The sequence below is a fragment of the Lissotriton helveticus genome, chromosome 2_1 (assembly GCF_964261635.1).
Source record: "Lissotriton helveticus chromosome 2_1, aLisHel1.1, whole genome shotgun sequence".
Classification (NCBI taxonomy): domain Eukaryota; kingdom Metazoa; phylum Chordata; class Amphibia; order Caudata; family Salamandridae; genus Lissotriton; species Lissotriton helveticus.
In genome coordinates, this window is record NC_136059.1 from 1,661,316,711 (window position 1) to 1,661,338,106 (window position 21,396).

Below are 21,396 nucleotides of genomic sequence, written 5' to 3' on the forward strand. Positions count from 1 at the left end.
TTGACATTGAAATGTGATGTGCTTTGCATCCTCTATATCTCTTCATTGAGACAGGAGTTCTTTGGTCTATGCTTAGGTTGTGCGATCTTGAAGGAATGAGTCCATTCTGATTATTTGAGCAGTTGGGCAGATGGCTGACAGATGGAAGGTGGGAGCCATGTTGTAAAGTTCCTCCGCTACCACTAGATAGTTAGATAGGTCTGTTAGTTGCTGTTGTTATTGAATTTGTACTCCTTGGGAGATTGACAGCAAACAATATAAAGTAGTGGCCAGCCAGATGAATGGAAGCTTTCCTGATTATGTAATGAGCTCAGATGAAGAGAAGATTGCGTTCATAGTTTGGCCGGCTCTGTAGATGCAGCTGTAGAAACTGAGGTATTCTAAATTTGTTGGATAGAATTTTGACACGGAGAGATTTTCTTGTGCGAACAAGATTCTCGGTTCACAAACATTGCAGATATTTTTAAGGTTTATGCTGCTCTTTGAGATTGCCTCGGGGAGGGCATCTGTGAAAGGTCTTTTTCTTCATTTAAGCAGCAAAATGCAAAATGAGGTAGATAAGATTGGTTGATGATTTATGAGTGATTAGCACTCAGCCGTGATGAAGTCTTGAGAGCTTGCCCTCTGTAAGGAGTTGTGGTAGATGATTGCTGATCCTCCTTTGGTCTATTTGGGGCCACTGTGGGTAAGATTTACTTATCAGTAAAAATTGCCTTGTGACGGACTTGGGCTGCATCTCCTCCTAACTAGGTTATGTTGTTTAGCAGTAGGACTGATTTTGAGTCTGAGGTCTGGTCGTAGATGTTTTAGCAGTGTTTGTTTATTGCCTTTTAAAGGCCTCTCAGCCTCAGCTTTGTCTTTGGCTAAGGCAATCTCTGCCTCAGCTCTCCATTCATTCACGGTCATCTTTGAGGCAGCCTCCTCCCTTGCCACCTCCAATTTCAACTTCACTAGGTTCAGCTTAAGCTCTCTTCTTGCTTTCCTGTAATTCAGTACCTCAGATGACAGGCTGGTAGAAGACACACTGTTATGTTATGTTATTGGGGTTGCTTATATAGCGCACGGCTACTCCAGGGAGTGTCCCGGCGCTTTCTGACCCCAAACTGAGAAAGAAGATGGAAGAAAACACAAACATAACAAGTTACTGCTTGTAAAGCCAGGTTTTCAGGGCCTTTCTGAAGGCAAGCAGATTAGAAGTACGGCGCAGATCCACAGGCAAGGAATTCCATAGTTTTGGGGCAAGATGTGTAAAGGAACGACCGCCTATCCTGACCCTTCTAATGGGAGGAACCATTGCCAGGCCAAGACATTCAGATCGGAGAGATCTGGTGGGTTTATAGAAAAGAAGCCGTTTCTGAATGTACGAGGCCCCAACCAAATGGAGTGCCTTGTGGGCTAAAGTGAGAGCCTTGAAAGTAATACGCTTCTTAACTGGGAGCCAATGAAGGGAAGAAAGCAGCTCTGAAGCCCGAGCTTGTCGAGGTAGGCCAAAGATCGCCCTTGCTGCGGAGTTTTGAACTACCTGAAGTTGGTGCAGGAGGTAGTCCGGTAAACCCAGGTAGAGGACATTTGAGTAATCAATCCTGGAGCAAATCAAAGCCTGTACCGTCAGCTTCCTGTGGACTAAAGGGAGCAGAGGAAGAAATTTTCGCAGCATTTTTAACAGACCAAAACAGGTGTTGGAGAGACCTGTGATCTGTGTTTTCAGCGAAAGGGTGTTATCAATTTTGATCCCCAAGTTTTTTGCAACCACAGAGGAGGAGGAAGGGGGTGACATACACACCGGCCACCATTCCTGCCACGGTGGATCTGCTTGACAGCCGAAGAAAAGCACCTCAGATTTATCAGGGTTGCATTTGAGGCTGCTTCGCTGAAACCAGTCGAAGACAGCCCCCAGGCAACCCCGGATGCTCTCCCCGTCAAACTCCATGCCCTTCTTGCAGGTGAAGAGAAGCTGGGTGTCGTCAGCGTATGATATGATCTGGGCACCCATGGACTCCGCAAGTACCGCCAGTGGAGTCATGAAGATGTTAAAAAGGGTCGGGCTAAGCACCGACCCTTGTGGGACTCCAACATCCATAGGCGGCACCTCTGCGGAGTACGGCGGGGCCCAGACCACTTGTCGACGACTCGCTAGGTAAGATCTCAACCAGCTCAACACCGTTCCACGGAGACCAATCTCGTGAAGTCTTCTCAAGAGGGCCTCATGCGGGACGGTGTCGAAGGCCGCCGACAGATCCAACATCACCAGCATAGCTCTTCCCCCTGCGTCGAGAACTTCCTTAATGGCTTCGTTTACTTCCAAAAGAGCGGTCTCGGTGCTCAAATTGGAGCGGAAGCCAGATTGGGTAGGGTGGAGTAACCCCTGGTCTTCCAAGAAGGAGGAAAGCACAGAGTGGACGTGCTTCTCGACGATCTTAGCCAGACTGGGCAGGAGAGATATGGGCCTATAGTTCGCATGTATCTCTGGGTCAAGGCCTGGTTTTTTTAGAAGGGGAACAACCATTGCCTTCTTCCATGCTGGCGGAACCATGCCACTGGACAGGGATGAATTCAAGATAGGGTAAATCAGGGAATTGAAAATCTTGGCATTCCTAGCTAGAAAACTCGCCGGACAGGGGTCAAGCGGAGAGCCTGATTTAATTCTGAGTAGGAGATCCAAAGAAGTAGATTCCGATAAAGGTGGGAACTCCGATAGAGTGGGGCACGTATCAGATGGAAAAGACAACAAATTTGAATCAATCATAGGTACATTGGGGACAGCTGGAGGAAAGGCGTCTTGGATGAGTTTGATTTTCATATTAAAAAAGATAGCCAGCTCCTTTACCCAGGATTCAGAGAACTTATGCTGGACTGAACTCGATTTAGGAGAAACAAACTCTTTGACAATGGAGAAAATTTCTTTACACGAGTTTGACGCAGCTTCAATTCTGTTGGCGAAATAATTCTTTTTGGCCTCTAGAATGGCCGCATGATAAGTTTTAATAGATGCTTTGTAGGCGGACTTAGCATCCTTATCGTACTGTTTCCGCCAAAGTCTTTCGGCTAACTTACAATTTCGCCTAGCAAGAGTCAGTGATTTGGAGAACCAAGGAGCCGAGCTACGCTTAGTGGATGAGCGAGGCGTAGAAAGAGGAGCAAGATCATCAAGCCTATCCGTAAGCCATTTCTGAAAAGTTTCAAGGTCTCTTTCGAGATGGCCGGATAGGATGCAAGGATGTTCTTGAAACGCTTGAACAAGGCTCTCCTGAGTAATTTTATGAAAGGGTCTACTGGGGTGCCTCAGTTGGTCAGAGTTATTACAAGAGATTTTACTTCTGCCTTGAATTAAAAAGCTGATCAGGGAGTGGTCAGACCACAAAACAGGAATGGAACAGGACATAATGAGGGGAATAGTGGAGAACACTTGGTCAAGGGTGTGACCCTTATCATGAGTTGCACTAGAGATGTAGGGAGTTAGACCAAGGGGAGCAGTGATGTCCGTGATTTTAATAGCTTCACTGTCCGATTCGACATCCATGTGAATGTTAAAATCCCCGAGCATTATGCAGTGTTCCACCTTCAGGCATAGAGTGGAAATAGCTAATTGAAGCTCCTCGAAGAAGGCACCACGCAGACCAGGAGGTCTATAAACTAGGAGCCCTGAGAAAGATTGGTGTAGGGTAAGTGTAATAGAGAAGGCGAGGGATTCGCAGCCGGAGATCGGTGAAGAAGGAATGATTGCACAAGCAAAAGATCTTTGAACTGCAAGAGCCACACCCCCACCTTTACCCAGTGCCCTATCCATTCTATGGACTATATAGTCGGGAGGAATGGCTGCCGCAATATCAGGGTTAGAAGACTCATTGAGCCAGGTTTCTGTAAGCATTAGACAAAGTGGTTTCTCAACGGTCAATAGCTCAAAAATGTCCAGAGCGTGTCTATGCAAAGAACGGGTATTTAACAGTAAACACTTAAAATTATTTACGGGGAGTAAGTGGGGTCCCTCAGATACCCGGTAGATGTTAGGGTACCAACCACAACCAGGACAGCGACATTTACCTTTGTAACGGCCTGGAAAGACAGGCCGACAGGACGTAATATTCAGGGCGTAGGATAATAAATCCGTTGCAGAGTAGGTAAGCCTATGGCCAGAGTCTGCCGCCACGCCGGTCGCAGCCGTGACGCGGACGGGCGCAGACGGGCAGGACTCTGGCACGACTCCGGCACAGATACGGCGCTTCCGCTGCCCGCGTCCGCTGCGCGGAGACATCCCTGCCCGTTTTTATGACGCTGCCAATCGCGTCACGACCAACTACCTGACCCAAGATGGCCGCCAAAACCGGTGCTCTGCTCTCAGCGTCGATACTCGGCCGAGAGCAGGACCGGAGCAAGAGGGGAGGGGGTGGAAGGGATCTGAAGCGCTACTGAGCGCAGGGGGACACAGCACAACAAATATTGCTCAGATGTAGTCACAGAGAAAAATACACAATTCGATTTTTAAAAACAGCTAAAATAGCTAAAATAAAGTGGAAAGGCAAGAGACCTCCCGGCTTCCGCCTCAGGAGGGGGAAAAGTGCGTTTGCTGTCAGAAATCACCAGCGCTCACCCTAGCGTCCCTTTTATGACGCTGCCAATCGCGTCACGACCAACTACCCGACCCAAGATGGCCGCCAAAACCGGTGCTCTGCTCTCGGCGTCAATACTCGGCCGAGAGCAGGACCGGAGCAAGAGGGGAGGGGGTGGAAGGGATCTGAAGCGCTACTGAGCGCAGGGGGACACAGCACAACAAATATTGCTCAGATGTAGTCACGGAGAACAATACACAATTCGATTTTTAAAAACAGCTAAAATAGCTAAATAAAGTGGAAAGGCAAGAGACCTCCCGGCTTCCGCCTCAGGAGGGGGAAAAGTGCGTTTGCTGTCAGAAATCACCAGCGCTCCTGGCAGGTGCCCATACGCCTGTAAGCAAGTCTTCCTTCTCCTCATGCTGCAGCACTGGGCCTGTGGCCAGGTTATCTCTTTCCTCCCCCTCATCCTCTTCCTCCACATCATTCTCCTCCACCTCAGGGTGATTTCACATGCACTTGCATTCTTCAGACCTATTCAGAGGCTCTGAGGGCTATCTGAAAGTTCACTTTTGTGACCCTCTTTGTCAAGATCAGCCACCTCTCCTTGCAGATCTTCCACTCAAAATCTTTACCATCTCGAGGTTGTCATTGATGCTAAGCTTCAACTCCATCTTCTCAAGAAGATTACAGGTGGCGCAAATGTGAGTCAGGAATTAAATTTAGAAAAAGTAGCCAACGGAGAAGAATTTAAAAAAAAAGTTCACACCTGATGCCAGATTCTTTATATTGAGTTTTAGTGTTACACAAATCACTGAGTGGCACTGCACAAACACAAGTACTGGCTCCCACCACTGAACTCCAATGTAAGGAATTCTGTTAGTATTGGTGAGAGGGGAATTAAGAACACTACTCAAGCATCAACCAAAACCATTGTCAGGGTGAAACACAAAAGTCACTAAATTAACCTGTACTTAACCCTCTGCAGCCCTTATGCAGCACACAGACAACAATAAACTGAAAACAAAATTCAAGAAAAATCCCACACCAATTTAGAACAATAGAGCAAATTGTAATAAATAAAATGCCACCAGAACTTCATGAATCTAATCAGTATAACCCGAGATATTACATTTTAAAGTTTTAAGTAAAAATAGCACCTTAAAACACCAAGCTACACTTGTCATCTGGTCACGCAAGGCCCGGGGAAAGTCACAAGCTCCTGCTGACCACAACGGAGCACAGGATGGATACAGGGTCCTTATTAGCCTGACAAAAAAATTACATTCTAAGTCCCCCGCGAAGATTTCAGTTTATGATGAAGGAGGCCACGAGGAGCAGGCTAGGTGTTGCAGAACTCATTGTTGTAGCACAAAGAGCAGGTTGGGTGTTACAGACGGTTGTTGCTGTAGTGCATAAGCCAGTCAAGCATCGTGGATGGTTGTTGCTGTAGCACAAAGCGCAGGTCTCGAGTTGCCAGTCACCTCAGACTGTCATTGTAGGTGCGAAGAGCCGGTTTCACTGGAACTGCTCATTGGCAGTCGTTATGAGCGTTAGAGGTCACCAGGATCCCAAACTTTAGGATTTTTATCTTTCCTTTAGTAGGAGCACATTCTGATGTCAACCAAGGGCTCAGGACCTTGGGGACACCTGTTGGGGAACAGGAATTTACTCCAGCAGAGGCCAGCAGGTTTCAGGCAGGTTCAATTGTATGTCCAAGAGAAAAAGGTTGTAGTACTTAAAGAATCAGTTACAAAAGAAACCATCTGTTTCAGTGCATCAGGGTCAATATCAATTTATCAAAAATTAATGCATGCAGATAGAAGAATAGCCAAGGTGAAGAAGGTGCACTCAAACGGACAGAAAAATGGCATTTGTTAAAAGGTGGGTACAGTACAGAAAGTGTGCCTCATGCTGTTCCTTTCTGCCTATTGCTTTTTATGTCTGACTCTTGTTCTTATATTTTCTCTCTCTTTTTCTTTACAAATGCAGTGTTATATTTCACATTATCTCTATCCTCTTGCTATGTCATGACTTCAACATGATATTCATATTAAAACAGTTAAAGAATGCCGATTACGTGAAAATATGACAACCGTAAACGTCTGGAATAATTGCTTGCAAAATAGCCGATTACTGCACTTGAATAAAGCCCATAAAATGTTCAGGAATACCCAAACCATATATTAAACAATGGTCACTTGTTATGCTTCAAGGGAGATGTAAACAAAATGTAGCCTCAAACTTTATATAAACATGATAAAACACTTTTGCTATATGAAACAAATTTGAGAGTGTGCTGTGGCTGATTGCCTTCAGCAGAATTTATTGAATCTTGTTCTAAGGTGTCCTACGATATGATTTCATACCTAAGTTGAACTAGACAGGTAGTTACCCTTGAACAGCTAAAGATGTCAGGCAAGGCACTGATAAATTGAAGAGATTTACTCAGGGACAATCAATCCTTTTTGCAAGGCAAGATTGCAAGTGCATGCTACTTAAACACAGCTTATCTAAAAGTAGCATCAACATTAATTGATATTTGTTTAAAGATAAATGGAACATACGGGTGATAATGTGACAGTTTGGGGGTGCAACACACAATCCTTAGAAATGGTGTTTGGTGGGCGCTCCAACACATTTTTGAAAACAATTGACAAGAAAGTTGGGAATTGTACACAACGAATTTCCAGAGACACATACAAAACTGCAATGGTTTTATAAAATAATGGCAACCATCTATAATTCTCAAAATGTAAAATGCAACTTTCCTTCATCACTTCTTCCTTTACATTAGGTTTCCCATCCTGTCACTTCTAACCACATTATCTGTCACACATGTGACTCTATGAAGTGAAAATGACATGTTTCACAGATGTTAAAGAATAATTATATATATATATATATATATATATATTCACTGAAAAAACCATAGGTTATAGACCATATATAGTTAGGAATTAGCATTCACAAAACCTTATTTTACTCACACAAAACCATTGAAATTCGCATATATAGTTAGTTGCACTAACTATATATCGCGCACCCGCAATCCACTGCTGATCATGTCACATATTACATCATTCATGACATGGTCAGTGACATCACTGATGACATCACTGATGACATCTCAAATGACATCACTGATGACATCTCAAATGACATCACTGATGACATCTCAAATGACATCACTGATGACATCACTGATGACATCACTGATGACATCCCAAATGACATCACTGATGACATCACTGATGACATCTCAAATGACCTCACTGATGACATCACTGATGACATCTCATTTGACATTACTGATCACATCACTGATGACATCATTCATGTGATAATACGATGAACCTCTTCAGACTCTAATATAACCTTAGATACACTCAGTGTAAACAGACACTCACAGACTGCCACTCATCCATGGAGTTACTCACACACCTAGTCAGTCATGCAAAGAATCAATCACACCTCCATTTCCTCAACTATACAGTTATACACACCTTACTTATTCAAACATATACTAACACATATTTACTCTCTTATACAATCCCTGATACAAGTTCACAATGATCCATACAGCCACTCACACATTCACTGGCTCTTATGCAGTTATTTATATATGTCAACTCTCACATGTACTGTGTTTTACATATGTACTTACTTTGACATGTAGCACTGAGATATCCATTCACTCACCAATACACTCATGCACACAGTCAACCGCCCATACAGCTGTTTCCACATGCACTTTTGAACCCATACATCTAGTGAATCAACTGCTCACACATCTATGCACAGAGTCATACACCTCCCAGCCACCCACACACACACTCAGTCTCCCATACAAATACTTGGGCAACCAATCAATAACCCATATAGTTACTCATATAGCTACTGATCAACACATGCAGCAGTTTACAGAACAACAGACATAATGATGCACAAATTAAGACAGTTTAGTCACTAACCCATGCACTCAGTGAGACACATTTAATCACTCACTTATACAGTCAGTCATGCACCTACTAAATCCTTCATCCAGACACTTATACATCCACTCATTCTTCAATATGTAAGACATATTTTAACTTTACAGAAACATACAGTCACTGGATGTTGTCATCAGTGATGTCATCAGTGATGTCATTTGAGATGTCATCAGTGATGTCATCAGTGATGTCACTGACCATGTCATGAATGATGTAATATGTGACATGATCAGCAGTGGATTGCGGGTGCACGATATATAGTTAGTGCAACTAACTATATATGCGAATTTCAATGGTTTTGTGTGAGTAAAATAAGGTTTTGTAAATGCTAATTCCTAACTATATATGGTCTATAACCTATGGTTTTTTCAGTGAATTTTCAAGGTTTTGTAAATGCTAATTCCTAACTATATATGGTCTATAACCTATGGTTTTTTCAGTGAATTTCAATGGTTTTTTAATAGCAAATATCAAAAGCTGTAAAATGTATACTTCTTTTAAAGGAAAAATATATTTTATATGTATTTAATATAATTTTTTTATGTATATACATTTTTTGAGGGAACAAATTTATCAACTATCATGCTGAAGAAGAGTGTGGGGAAAAAAAACAAAGAGGAGGACTAAGAGGAAAGAACAATCAGTTCAAAAATACAATTGCTTTAAAGCATGAAGTGCTTTTCCACACATTTACATTTAAATAACCCATATTAGAACATACAAAATATCTACAGAGGAGACGGTGTACATTGAATTTTAGACTCTTCATTGGTACCTACATGTTGGTACTTACATCACCCACACAACACAACAGCTCTATTCAGAGCTACCCTACCTCAAAGCACTCTAAAATATTATTTTAATATTTCCCTTGGTTTTCCCCTTGTTACGCTTTCCGGAACGCTACCCGGTGTGCGGATACATATATGGGCCTCCTCAGCCACCCTCAGAAAACCTAGGGGGCCAGGATATGTCTCCCGTGCCCCCTTATACCCATTCCCAACATTGTTTATCCTCCATCTTGTGACTAAATTCGTCCGAAACACAAGATGGCGGACTCCCGTTACGCTACCGGTGAGCTACCCGGTTCGCGTACCGGGTAGCGCTTCCACCGCGAAAAATAAAAAAAAAAATTATTTTATTTTTTTGCCCCGCGGGGCCCTTTAATAGCCCCCACATCAATCCTAGGGGGTCAGGAGAGGTCTACCTTGCCCCCTTTCATTCATTTCCCCCTTCGTTTATTTATACCTCTTGTCTCTCGATCCTACCGAGAGACAAGATGGCGGCCGCTCCGGACTGTTTAGAATGTTGACAGTCACCGGAGAACCAATCCGCTTCTCCTCGCGAAGTTCCGTTACGCGTCTGGTACGCGAACCGGGGCGCTAACCGGGACGCTGTCACAGATATATATATTTTTTTGAACGTTAATTTCTCAAAATCCACTGGAGCACATATCTTGAGACCTAGCAAAGACACATCGGGCAAACAGTCTCTACAATTTTGCCAAGTTTCATAGAAATCCATTCAGCCGTTCGAGCTAAAAGTGAGTCCAACCGCCTATTGAAAACTCAATGTTAAAAACACGTTTTGGGACCCCCCTTTTTTCTCGGCCCCCGCTTGACGAAACCCCCCCACACTTTCAGGGGACGCTCAGAAACAAAATGTGCCATTTTCCTGAAAATTTCAGCCAATTCCGTCCATCAACGCCAAAGTTATTCAACATAGAATTTTCAGAAATCCCTATTCAAAAAAATCCTAACTATATATACCTACTGGCGACTGCCAGTAGGTAATATATATATATATATATATATATATATATATATATATATATATATATATATATATACATATATATATACATATATATACATATATATAATATTTTTCTTTGGGAGATGTCATCAGCGATGTCACTGACCATGTCATGAGTGATGTGATATGTGAGGTCATAAGTAGTGCATTGCGGGGGCGTAAATGGTAGCCAGTTCAGGAAACTATAACTGCTAAATCTCTATGGTTTTGTGCATGTACAATCTGAGCCTAACTATAACGTCCCAGTAACCTTTGTTTTTTTTGGTGAATTTCGAAGGTTTTTGAAATTTTATTTCCTAACTGTAACCTATAACCTTGGCGAGAGGTTGTGTGAGTAGCTGTATAGGTCAGTGAATGGGCGTGTGCATGGCTGTATGGGTCTGTGAATAGGTGTGTGAGTGGCTGTATGGGTTGCTGAGTGGGTGTGTGAGTGGCTGTATGGTTTCATGAGTCAGTGTGTGAGCGGCTGTTTGGGTGTGGGAGTATCTGTATGGATATATGAGTAGGTGTGTGAGTAATTTTGAGGATGTGTGTGTGAATTGGTGAGTCTGTGAATGAGTGTGTGAGTGGCTGTATGGGTCAGATCTGTATTTTGACTCTTTCTACTCATTGCTGGCTTTTATTTTGCTGCTTTCTGATCACTGCTGACCACTATCGTGCCTTTCTGCTCATGCCTCATCTATATTTTGACTCTTTCTGCTCATTGCTGGCCTTTATTTTGCCTCTTTCTACTTGTTTCTGACCTTTATTTTGCCTCTTTCTGCATGCTGCTGACCTTTATTTTAGTTCTTTCTGATAGCTTCTGGCTTTTATTCTGCCTCTTTCTGCCCATTTTTTTTTACTTTGTCTTGCTTCTTTCTGCTTGTTGCTGACCTTTATTTTGCCTCTTTAAGCTCTCTGCTAACCTTTATTATGCTTCTTGCTGCTTGTTGCTGACCTTTATTCTGCCTCTTTCTGCTTATTACTGACCTTTATTCTGCCTCTTTCTGCTTGTTTTTGACCTCTCTTTTGCCTCGTTCTGCTTGTTACTGACCTTTATTTTGCTTTTTTTCTGCTCATTGCTGACCTTTATTCTGCCTCTTTCTGCTTGTTTCTGACCAGTATTCTACCTCTGCTCCTCTGCTCGGTTCTCCCCTTATTCTTGCCTCTTTCTGCTAGTAGCTGACTTTTATTCTGGCTCTTTCTGTTTGTTTCTGACCATTATTCTGCCTCTTTCCGCTCATTTCTACCTTTATTTTGACTCTTGCTGCTCTTTGCTGACCTTTATTCAGTCTCTTTCTGCTCATTACTCACCTTTATTTTGCTTCTTGCTGCTGGTTTCTGACCTCTATTTTTCCTTTTTCTACTCGTTTCTCACCTTTATTTTACCTCATCCTACTAGTTTCTCACCTTTATTTTGCATCTTGCTGATCGTTTCTGACTTTTATTCTGCCTCTTAATGCTAATTTCGGACCATTATCTTGCCTTTTTCTGCTCTTTGTTGACCTTTATTCTGCCTCTTTCTGCTCCCTTCGGACCTTTATTTTGCCTCTTTCTGTTCTTTACACAAGGACCACGGAGGGGAGCCTCAAGGCCCCTATGGTCCTAGCTGGCTCCCTGCCACCTGCTAGAGCCAGTGATTGTGAGGTTTTTCAAAAAGTATATGAGTGTTAACCCCTTATATGCTCATGGCCGAGCGGTTCCGTCATGAGCCACGGTGGGCATGTGCTCTTGACCGAAACGCTCCGTCAAGACACCCACCCATGCTGCAAGCACGGGCGCCCCCCATGGGCAGCCCATCTAGCCCCCACGAAGGGGGATGGCAGCGGAAGAGTTTCCGCTGCCACCACCGACCCCCCCGGGCAATCCCATGACGTCAGAGTGCACCACTCGTGCCAACATCGTCAGGAACAGCCAGACACGCTGGAAGCCATTTGCTTCCAGGCGTCCAGCAGGATACAGGTACGGGGGGCAGGGTGGCGGATCTTGATGTATCGAGGCATCGGGGAGAGGGAAGGGTTTTTCTTCTTCCCTGATGTCTCTGTGCAGGGAATTCTGCTGCACCGCCACGCATGTCCCCACTAGGCACCAGGGATTTCCTTATGCAGAAATGGAAACAGCCCCTTGGGCAAGGATCGCTTCCAATAGGGGCAAAATACTTTTAGGACTTTTATGCCCCCCTGAGGACAGAACAGGCTGGTTTTTTGGCCTTTCTGCCCGGGCAGAAAACCCCACTAGTGCCAGGGATTTATTTACATTAGGTGTGGGTGAGATCCCTTGGGCAAGGATCACACCCCATTTTTTGGGGCACTACTGGCTATTTTCTGCTCCCCCTGGGGGCAGCTTGGCTCATTTTTTAGGTCAATTGCCCCAATCACTGAATCCAGTGATTATTTTTTTCAATGGAACCGGCCCCTTGGGCAAGGGTCACTTCCAATGGGGGGTGAAATTTGTCTAAGTATTTTATGCACCCACAGGGACAGATCAGCTCGTTTTTTTGGCCATTCTGTCCTCGGGAGGGGGAGGAAACCCCACTAAAGCCAGGGATTTGTTTATATTGAGCATGGAGGCAATCCCTTGGGCAAGAATTGCCCCCCCCCTCATTATTTAGGGCACTTGTGGATGATTTCTGCTTCCCCTGGGGGATGTTTTTGCCCGTTTTTAGGCCAATCTGCCCCCCCCGGGGGGGCAGAAAACAGCCACAATCACTGAACCTAGTGATTGTTTTCCAGTTTTTTTTAATGGACGCAACCCTTTGGGCAAGGGTCATTTCCTAGGGGGGTACATTTGTCTATGTATTTTCTACACCCCCCATGGGGACAAATTAGCTCGTTTTTTTGACCTTTCTGTCCCCAGGGGTGGCAGAATACCCCACTAGAGCCAGGGGTTTGTTTCTATTGAGCATGGGGGAAATCCCTTAGCAATGATCGTCCCCCATTTACTTGGGGCACTACTGGCTGTTTTTTGCTCCCCCTGGCCCCAGTTTGGCCCATTTTTAGTCCAATAGCCACAATCACTGTATCCATAATTTTATTTACTCCAATGGAAGCGACCCCTTGGGCAAGGGTCCCTTTCAAGGGGGGGGTGAAATTTGTCTATGTATTTTCTGCCCCCCCAGGTGACAGATCAGCTCGTTTTTTTTGGTCTTTCTGTCCCGGGGGGGGGGGGAGAAACCCCACTAGAGCCAGGGATTTGTTTATGTTAGGCATGGGGGATGATCCCTTGGGCAAAGATCACCACCCATTTTTTTGGGCACTTGGGGCTGTTTTCTGCTTCCCCTGGGTGATGTTTGGTCCGTTTGTTAGGCCAGTCTGCCACTGGGGGGGCAGAAAACAACCACAATCACTGAATCCAGTGATTTTTGTTTTTGTTTTTGTAAATGGAAGTGACCCCTTAGGCTAGGTGGAGCAAGGGCCTGTGACAGGGAAGTGCCGATAGGAATGAAGGGTATAGCACCCAGAATTCTAAGAGCTTTATTTTTTTAGCAATACATTTTTTGCCAATTCTGCATTGGACACCCACACAAGTGAGGTATCATTTTACTCGGGAAACTGAGGGGAAAGCTGTGGGGTAGGACGTTTGTGCCGACATGGTGATTCCACACAAAAATAGGTGGAAAATGTGTTATTTTCAGCTAATTTGAAGGTTTGCAGAGGATTCTGGGTAAGAAAATTTTGAGGGATCCACGCAAGCCATACCTCTTCAGACTACCCCGGGTGTCTAGTTTTCAGAAATGTGTGGGTTTGGTAGGTTTCCCAAGATGGCTGCCGAGCCCCGGGCCAAAAACCCAGGTGACCCCCTTGCAAATCTCAATACGTTTTGGGCCCTTGTTTTCACTGTGAAAATGAGTCAACATTGCCTTTTGGGCCATTTCCTGTTGGGGGCAGTAGGCCTACCCACATAAGTGAGGTACCATTTTTCTCAAAAGACTTTGAGGAATGCGGGGTGGGTGGAATTTTGTGGATCCACAGAGATTCCAGAACCTTCCACCACAGAAATGTGAGGGAAAAGTGTTTTTCTTTTACAAAGTTTGAAGTTTGCAAGTGATTCTGGGTACAGAACCTGATGAGAGCCAGACAAGTCACCCCATCCTGGATTCCCCTGGGTGTCTAGTTTTCAAAATATTTATAGGTTTGCTACTTATCCCTAGGAGTCGGTAGAGCTAGGGTTCAAAATCTACAGCTAGGAACTTTCCCAAAAAAGGGTCAGTTTTCACTGGAAAAATAAGGTGTGTCCACATTGCGTTTTGGGCCATTTCCTGTTGCAGGCACTAGGCCTACCCACATAAGTGAGGTATCATTTTTCTCTGAAGACTTTGGGGAATGCGAGGTGGGTAAAATTTTGTGGATCCACTCAGATTCCAGAACTTTCCACCACGGAAATATGAGGAAAATGTGGCATTTTTAACAAAGTTTGAGGTTTGCAAGGGATTCTGGGTAACAGAACCTGGTGAGAGCCAGACAAATCACCCTATCCGGCAGAGCTAGGGTTCAAAATCTACAGCAAGGCACCTTTGCAAAAATGGGTCCATTTTCAGTGTGAAAATGTGGTGTGTCCACGTTGCATTTGGGGCTGTTTCCTGTCGCGGGCACTACACTTACTCACACAAGTGAGGTACAATTTTTATCGAGAGAAATAGGGGAACACAGAATTTTGGAGCAACTGTTATTACCTATTGACTTTCAATGCATTTCTGCCTTCCAAATGTAAGCGAATGTGTAAAAAAGAAGTCACTTTGAAAAGTGTCCTATAATTCACATGCTGGTATGTGTAACCACAACTTTGGAGATATGCAAATAGCTACTGTTTCTAAACTCTATATTTTGTTAATACATAGGAGTCTTTCATACCGAATTTTCCTTGTATACATTTTCACAGAATACTTGGTATATACCCGGTACAACGATTTTTACCTGTTTATATTTTCCGAAATGAATTGCTATATACTCGGTACACAATAAAAAATCATTGCAAGATGCTGCTCAGTTATTGCCTCTGGGTTCCTCGGGTTCTAGGTGAACCTACAAGTCCCATATATCCCCACAACCAGAAGGGTCCAGCAAATTTAACGGTATATTGTTTAAAACAATCTGTCATTCTTAGTATAAGTTACAGGTGAAAACGTTGGCACAAATGGCTGGTTTTTTCAGCTCATTTCTAATTTTTCCTATATTTAACTGTTAGTTTCTATATGAAAACCTTGAAGGATCTACACAAATGACCCCTGGCTGAATTCAAAATGTTGTCTACTATTCATAAAGGTATAGTTTACCAGGACCCATCATTGCATGCATACCCATGATTACCATTAACTGGAATGAGGTTGAAAGCACAAAAATAGCAAAAATAGGCTACGTTCCTGTAAAATTCGAAAACTGTGTAAAAAAGTTTGGTTTTCTGACAAAAGTCTGCTTGTCCCTGAAAGCTGGGAATATGGTGATTACAGCACTACAGCCCCTTTGTTGATACCATTTGCCGGGAAAAAAAACAGACACTTTCATCTGTAGCCCTTTTTTCCCATTTTTCCCACAAAAACATTTGCTGTATTTTGGCTAATTTCTCACTCTCCTCCAGGGGAATCAACACACCCTGGGTATCTTTGAAATCCCCATGATGTTGGAAGAAAAGGACGTAAATTTGGCATGAATGCCTTATGTGGTCAAAAAGTTACAGGGGCCTAAGCGTAAACTATCCCAAATAGTAAAAAAAAAGGCTTTGCACGGAGGGGGAAGACCTAGCAGTGAAGGGGTTAAACATATACACTAAGGTACTACAACCATTAAATTAGTTTACTTTGTGTTTGTGTTGTTAACATACATTATATAAGTGGCTGTGTGACTGTGTATCCATGTTTGAGTTGGTGTGTGAGTGACTGTTTGGGTGTGTGAGTGGGTGTGTGAAGACTTGAATGGGTGAATAAGTGGGTGTGTGAGTAGCGGTATGGCTGAGTGAGTGGCTGTGTGCGTAGCTGTATTGGTGAGTGACTGGGTGTGGAAGTGGCTGTATGGTTGAGTGAGTGGCTCTTTGATTGGGTGCTTGGTTTACAGAGTGGATGTGGGAGTGTCTGTACTGGACAGTGACTATATAAGTGGCTGGATGGGTAAGTGGGTAGACGTGTAAGTACTTGTATGGATGTGTGAATAGGTTAGAAAGTGGTTGAATGGGTTTGTGAGTAGCTCTGTTGAGAGGCTATATGGGTGAGTGCCTGGGTGTGTGATTAGCTAAATTGGTGAGTTGTGTGTGTGTGAGTGGCTTTATGGAAGAGTGAGTTGCTGTCTGAGTGACTGTATGGGTGACCGAGTGGCTGTGAGAGTAGGTGTATGGTAAGTGAGTGGCTGTGTGTTAGTGAGTGTGGGTGTGTGAGTGGTTGTATGGGTGTGTCATTGGGTGTATTAAAGGTTGGTGGGGTGTGCATGGGTGTATGAGTGGTTCTATGGATGATGTTGCCAGTGATGATATTTGAGATGTCATCAGTGATGTCACTAACCATGTTGTGAGTGATGTTGTATGTGAGGTCATAAGTAGTACATTGCAGGGCATAATGTATAGTTAGCTCAGGTAAATATAACTGCGGAATTTGCCTTGTTTTGTACAAGTGAAATATGAGCCTAACTATAATGTCCCTGGAACCTTTGTTTTTTTTGTGAATTACTATGTTCAAAAAATATATTTCCTAACTGTAACCTTTGAGAGTGAGTATGTGAGGGAGTGCATGAGTGCATCAGTGAGTGTGTGAATGAGTGTGTTAGTGTCTCAGTGGATGAGTCAATGTGTGAGTGTCTGAGTGGGTTCATAAGTGTCTCACTGGATATGTGAGTGGGTTCATGAGTGAATGGGTGTCTGAGTGGGTGCATGAGTGTCCGAGTGAGTATCTGAGTGGGTCTGTGAGTGGGTGTGAGAGTGTCTGAATAGGTTTGTGAGTGCCTTCATGAGTGTGTGAGTCCATCTGTGAGTGAGTGCATGAGTGTCTAAGTGGGTCTGCAAGTGGGTACATGAGTCTCTGAGTGGGTCTGTGAGGGGGTGTATAAGTCTCTGAGTGGGTCTGCAAGTCAATTCATGAGTCTCTGAGTAGGTCTGTGAGTGAGTGTGAGTGAGTATGAGTGGTTCTATAAGTGAGTGCATGAATGGGCCTGTGAGTGGGTATGCGTGTCTGAATGGGTTGGTGAGTGGGAACATGAGTGTCTGAATGGGTTTGTGAGTGGCTGTGAGAGTGTCTGAGTGGGTTTGTGAGTGGGAGTGAGAGTGTTTTAGTGTATCTGTGAGTGGATGCATGAGTGTCTGAGTTGGCCTATGAGTGTGTGTAGGAGTTCCTGAGCAAGTCTGTGAAGGGGTATAGGAGTCAGTCTTTGAGTGGGTTTGTGATATCTGAGTGGGTCTGTGAGTGGGTCTATCACTGTCTGAGTGGGTCTGTAAGTGGGTGTGTGAATGCCTGAGTGTGCGAGTGGGTGTCTAATTAACTGTGTTGGTGTGCCAGTTGCTGTGTCAGTGACTGGGCCACAACGGAACCCCACTTTCCCCTTTATCCAACAAGAGTCCACAGTCTTGCACAAAAAAATCTACCCAAGTGGAGAACTTGCTACTGGTTAAAGTGCTACCTCCTTGGGTAAATGTCCAATGTGTATTCTATGCTACAGCTGCATAATGAAGCACGAGGAAATGTCACAAGTGACCTTGTGTGCATTTTGGCAAACTGATTGTTCCTTGTGCGTCTTTATTGAGAAATTTGTGATAACATGAATCTTCCTATAGAGAAGATAACGAGAGTACAAAGAGGTAAATCTCAAGCAAACAAGGGATCTTCTCCTTAACTATATGAAGTAATTGCTTCTCTCTTTGGTGGAGAAGGCCTCATATTCCTTGGCATTAAAAACGAGTCACTAAAATCAGCGGGCAATGTGCTGGAGCATCTCATGTTAAGCTGTCCATCATCCTGGCAAAAGTCAGGATGACCTTTGAATACTACTAAGGTGGGTGGGGTGAAATGCGCGAAGCTTCCAAGTGATTTGGACTTATATTATTTTAATGGGAGAACATGGACTCTGCTCTCACCAGGTAAGGACAAAAAAGAACCGCCTCATCACAGTCACTACAGATCGCGCTCCAGAAGATCAACAATGCATTCACCTCCACAAAGCATTTCAGATTGTCTTTCAATGTGGAGTTGCTGAGAAAACACACTTACTTTGCCCTCGCCAAGCCCAGGAAGGCCTCCAGGGCTGAATTTGTGCCTTGGGACCCCATCCCCCGGTGCCCGGCCAAGAATTATTGGGGAGGGGGCTATGCAGAACCCCTCCCCATGTCAATTTTAGCCTTGGGGACCCCATCCCCCAGGAGCCACCCAATAATCATTGGGGGAGGAGGGCCACATGTTCTCTCTCCTCAGGTAAATTTTGGCCCTGAGGGTCCCATCCCCCTGGGCCTGGCCTCTTGCCCATGGGTGCCCACACAGAACATCCATTCTGTTGTGCTGGGGACCGTGGGGGGAGCCTGAAGCCCTTGTGTTCCCTGACAGCTACCCATCTCCAGGGGTAGCCAGCATTGTTCCTGCACATAGGGAGCAGCCAAACATTCTGCTCCCTGCATGCAGGAGCAAATCTGTCATCTATTTTCCTTCCCACTTGACAGCGGGCAAATAAACAGATGAAAAGTCCACTCCCAGCAAGCAGGATCAGTTTCCTGCTTCTACCCACTGGGATCAGACTTACTGTTTGCTCTTGCTTGAAGGGAGCGCCATGCGAGAGCAAACAGCTATGTCCTAGCTGTGCGTACCCCAGGGCATAGAGAGCTGGCCCAGGGGAGTGGCAGTCCCCAGGGCCATTTTGGCTCTAGGAGGGGGGAACTCTTGGCTCCCCTCCTTTCTGTTTGAAAGGCCTGCCCCAGGGAGGATGTGGTTCCCGGGGCTGAGAACGGCCTGGAAGGGGGGGCCATACAGCCCCGCATTTCCTTTTGCTTTTGTTTTTGTCCCCGGGTAGGTGATGGTCCCCTGGGCACTCATGCAACAATTAGGGGGTCTGTGCAGCCCCCTTCTATTTTACTGTTGAAGCTCCGAGGAGGAGGTGGTCTCCAAGGGTCTTGTAAGCCCTATGAGGGGGGTCCATGCGACACCCCCTCCTAATATATTTTGAAGCCCCATGGAGGTGGTGGTCTGCGGGGCCTTTAAAGGCCTCAGTAGGGGGCTCATGTGGCCCCCAGCAGCCACTCTGCCCCCACCGCATCCTACCCTACATGTGAGCTGCGTGCAGGGTGGCTGCGGGTGTTGAGCACAGGGCCTGGCTATAGGCCAGGCCATGCTCCCAACCCCATGGCGTGCACGGTCCAAAGGCCATGCACAGCAGAAGTTTGGGTGCCAGTGGAGTGTTGGGCACCAGCAGAAGGTTGGGTGAGGTCCTGACCACAGGCTAGGCCCTGCGCCCAACCACACGCTGCGCACATCCTTTGGGGTAGAACACATGCAGGTGTTGGAGTTAATACAAGGCTGCCAGCCGTACACAGGAGGGGGGATTTGGGTATATCTCTAGCACACTGCAATGGACATCTCACTTTACTTTTTTTAAATAAAATTTCACTGAAAACAACAAAGCTTAAAGAGACTTAATAAAGACAAAATTGTAATTATATCTTACTTTAACTTATTTTAAATGCTTAGAAAAGGCTAGAGGGACTTTATAAGTGAAATAGTCAAATAAAACATACTGTTTTAAACAAACAATACCCCTAAAATTCACCAGTTATAGTTTTCTCAAGTAACTATAACTTGTGCTAAAAGTTACTATAACTTGTGACCTTGCCATGTACTGTGAATTACTTCATATTACATTGCTAATGACAAATTCTATGACATCACTGATAACATCACTGCAACATCGAAATTACATAATTCAATGCAACACTGAGCATGGCGGGGGTGCGAGTCATAGTTACTTTAGAGCACGAGTTATATGCCATTAAGTGCCAAGGTTTTATTTCACACATCTCCTTAAATGTAATTTGTAACCCTGTGATGTGCCAAGAAGTATCCTCAATATGCCAAATAATATGAAAATGTCTCTCAGTCATCCCTAGTTTCCCCCATGAGTACCTAGCAATGTCATGTTGTATGTACCATTCCACATATTACAATTTATTACAAGATTTGTGAAATCCTCAAAGGTCAGAAAATTGAGGTGAATCTCCATCACATATACAAACACAATCACAATCAAGTCCTACGGTGTAATCAAAGTTTACACATTGTGTGTTTCTACACCTTAATCACAACAAGCATACTAACACATACACACACACACACACACACTCACCCACACACTCACACACACCCACACACACACATGCACGCACACACACACATTCCCCAATACCCCATCTCCCCTCACTCATCTGCCAGGTAATACCAGGATGTGCATACATGTGCATTCAAGATACAATTAGTAAGTGACTAGCTTGAAGTCAGTCTGGATATCTTGGAATGTGATCACAAACATCTGACTATAACCTTACTAAGGCAGACTGGAAGAAATTATACACAGGCACAGTGTTTTTTATTCTCACATCTAACTTAAAAAAGGATCCTATATTTCTAAATATTGGTTATACCTCAACTTAGCATGCCTGTATACAATATTTTCTGCGACAACAATGCAACGTGCCCATTGTGTTAGCAAACATGAGTCTAGGGAAGACACAGTATGCGAGTGTACAAACCTGGCTGGCTTGTAGAAAGGCATTTTTAGGGAAATTAGGTCAGCTTAGAACTCAGTGCATATATGGAAATCTTGGGATTCTCCCTTAAAAATAAGTCAGAAGTCTTTGTGGAGAGTAAATATAATTATATGATGCTCATTGGCCAAAGAGGTCTTTTTCACTTAGAAATGAAAAGCGATTGATTTCCACTACTTGTCTAAAATGGTAATCTAAATGTTGGAGGATTGGCAGACTGGACCTGCATTTTCATAAATCAAATGAATTCACTGAGAAATGTGCATTCAAATGATGCGATCATGCAAGTACGCCTATAGAATTACACTGTATTGAATGACAGAGATATTTTTTTGTTTTGTGTT